The 3376-nt window shown below is 35.1% G+C and overlaps 1 pseudogene; it reads left to right on the top strand.

Annotated features, from left to right (window-relative positions):
• The first annotated feature begins 403 nt into the window (after positions 1-403).
• LOC102476436 (pre-mRNA-splicing factor CWC22 homolog pseudogene) lies at positions 404-3069 on the top strand (annotated as a pseudogene).
• The last annotated feature ends 307 nt before the right edge of the window (positions 3070-3376 follow it).

Here is a 3376-nt window from a genome sequence, read left to right as displayed (position 1 = left end):
GTGTGTGTGTGTGTATACCCAAGATCCCAGAAGGAGAATGATGGAGGAGGGACAGTGGCATGGCCATTTCTCCTGGGGGCATGATTTCTCACTTTCCCTGTCACTATCTCTTTCTCTCTCTGGTGAGGTCACAAGCCCTGAGGCAAAAAATTCTCTTCAAAAATAAATAAATAAATAAATAAATAAATAAATAAATAAGATAGATAGATAGATAGATAGATAGATAGATAGATAGATAGATAGATAGATAGATAAATGGTGCATTGGGTGTAATGGTGGCTAGCTGGAGCTCTGGGTGATGTTTACAGACAAAAAGTAAATTGTCAAGGAATTCAAGCGGTCAGATAATTGTTATTTAGATCAAGTTGAGGAATCTTTGATTTATTGGGTCAAGTAACAGAAAATGAAAATTAGTGTGGCACAGATAAAATATTCTTCTGGTCATGACAGAAAATTATAATCATATCAAAGGACCTCCTTTCCAGAAGACAGGTATACAGAACAAGAAAGATATCCTTGGGACAGAGACTACTTTGATTATGGCAAGCCAGACTCTGAACATTCAAGAACATTCTTATGATAATAACATGTAGTTGTAAAGTAGGAACCACGTGATTGAATGTATAAAAGAAATTGAAATTAGAAATAAAAATAAAAAAAATTTCACCTCTAAAAAACCAAAGAGAGATATGGATTGGAAAAAATCCTGAGAACCCCCATCTCCTGAAAGAAGAAGCCAGCACCACCAGTAACTCAGAATTTCTCTGCTCAGGATGAACCTCCTGCAAAGAAGAAAGATGAGTGGGATGCCTTCTCACCCACACTGGTGGAGCATATATTCCTCCTGCAAAGCTCAGGATGATGCATGAACAGATTACAGACAAAAACCAGCTTATCATACCAGAGGATGAACTGGGAGGACCTAAAGAAGTCAATCGATAGTCTTATCAACAAAGTCAACATTTCTAATTTAAGTACTATTATTCAAGAGCTTCTCCAAGAAAATATAATTAGAGGAAGAGGCCTGATGTTCAGATCTGTTTTGCAAGAACGGAGTGCTTCTCCAATCTTCACTCATGTTTATGCAGCATTAGTGGCAATTATCAACTCAAAATTACCACAAATCAGAGAATTAATCCCCGAGAAGTTAATTCTTAATATTCAAAAAGGGTATTGAAGAAATAATAAGCAACTTCGTCTGACTGTTTCGAAATTCGTGTCACATCTCATTAATCAAAATGAGGCACATAAAGTTTTATGCTTAGTGATGCTCACTTTGCTCTTGGAAAGACCAACAGGTAATAATGTTGAAGTAGCTATTGGTTTTCTCAAAGAATGTGGCCTCAAGTTAATACAAGTATTACCAAGAGGAATCAGTGTGATATTTGAATGCCTTTGAAACATTCTACACAAGTCCAAAATTGACAAAGAGTTCAGTATATGATTGAAGTGATGATTTCTGTACAGAAGGATGGATTCAAGGACCATTCAATTATCCTAGAAGGACTTGACTTAGTGGAAGAAGATTCAGTTCATCTATATGCTGCCTTTGGAGGATTACTAGAATCTAGAAGGAGTTCCCTAATTTTTTGAAGAATGAAGAGAAGTAGAATGCTATTAAGAAGGAAATTCTTGATGAAGGAGATAATGACTCAAATACAGACCAAGATGCTGGAAGTAGTGAAGAGAAAGAGAAAGAGGCAGAGGGAAAAGGAGGACAAAGAGTAACAATTCATGACAAAACCGAAGTTAATCTGGTTTCATTTTGATGTACAATTTATCTTGCTATTTAGTCAAGTTTAGATTTTGAAAACTGTGTTCACAAATTGCTGAAAATGGAGTTTCCTGAAAAAAGAACAAATAAAAGAACTCTGCAACATGATGCTTGATTGCTGTGCACAACAAAGGACTATGAGAAATTTTTTGGCTTATTATCTGGGCAATTTTGTATGCTAAAAAAAGAATACATGGAATCCTTTGAAAGTACATTCAAGGAACAGTACAATACTCACATCACTTGAGAAACAACAAATTGAGAAATGTTGCTAAGATGTTTGTTCACCTTTTATACATTGATTCACTTACATGGAGTGTTTTTGAATGTGAAAAAACAACTACATCATCTAGTAGAATTTTTGTCAAAATATTTTTCCAGGAACTGTGTGAATACACAGCATCTTTCTAAACTTAACACAAGATTAAATGATGAAACGCTTCAGTCATTCTTTGAAGGATTATTACCTCTAGATAATCCAAGAAACACTCGATTTGCCATCAATTTCTTTACCTCTATAGGTCTTGGATGTTTAATGAATGAATTGTAAAAAATATGCCAGAGGTAACAGTGGCACAGGAACCGGAGGTTGAGCAAAGAAATCCTCCCCATCCTCTTCCTCCTCAGCATCCTCCTCTTCAGAGTCCAGCTCCTCTAACTCTGGTTCTGACAGTAGTGATAGCAGTTCAGAGTTGTGCAGGGAGGAGAATGACTCTTCCTCTAAAAGCAGTCATAGCTCTGCCTCAGCTAAAGATGTAAGAAAGAAAGGACATGAAGAGATCAGAAGTAAAGAAATAGATAAATTGATCAGGAACCAACCAACCAACTAACAATTATTATTTCCAATAATAGGAAACAAGAACAAAGAATACCAGAACCAATGCACCAAGAAACAAGGACTAAGAGAGAAAGAAGGTCAGAAAAATTCAGAGATCAAAATTCAAGAGATCCAAATTGGAGAGATCCAGTAACAAAAACTCATCAGACAGAGGTCTTTCTTTTGAATGAAACAGTTATAGTAGAGTTGTGAATGACAGAGACCAAGAGATGCACATTGACTTGAAAATAAACATTGGGATTGTCAAAAGAGGGGAGAGAGGAGAAATTATTTTTCTAAAAAGAAGAAATATAGACACTGAAATAAGGACAGTGAAAATATGAGAAAATAGATCAAAGTCAGAGTAAAGGAATAGAAAACATTCAGGTTCTATCAGAATGGTGCTGACAGGTGATGGGAAAAATCTAATAGATACTATGAAGAATTGAGAGAATCGAAGAAAAATCAGGATCCATGAGGAGGAATGTCTCCAGCAGAGCAAAAATAATGCCGTAAGTCATGATGGAAATTGAACATGCCTTTTATTCAGTTGAAACAAATTATTTTTCACACTGATTGATGAACTTTACAGAAAATTCTTGTATAATGTACTGGTTTGTATTTGTAAACTTTAAAAATGTTTTCACTTCAACATGTTTTATAATTGATGTATCTCCAGGACCTCCACATAATATTATTTGAAAAGTTTCGCCAGAAAGAGATGTAAGTTTTTCTTATATTTTGTAAATAAAATGATCAAGTGCTCTTTGGGAAAAAAAGAGAAA

Source organism: Tupaia chinensis, unplaced genomic scaffold, assembly GCF_000334495.1.
Source record: "Tupaia chinensis unplaced genomic scaffold, TupChi_1.0 Scaffold139943_1, whole genome shotgun sequence".
NCBI lineage: Eukaryota > Metazoa > Chordata > Mammalia > Scandentia > Tupaiidae > Tupaia > Tupaia belangeri.
This window is presented reverse-complemented; position numbering and strand designations above follow the sequence as displayed.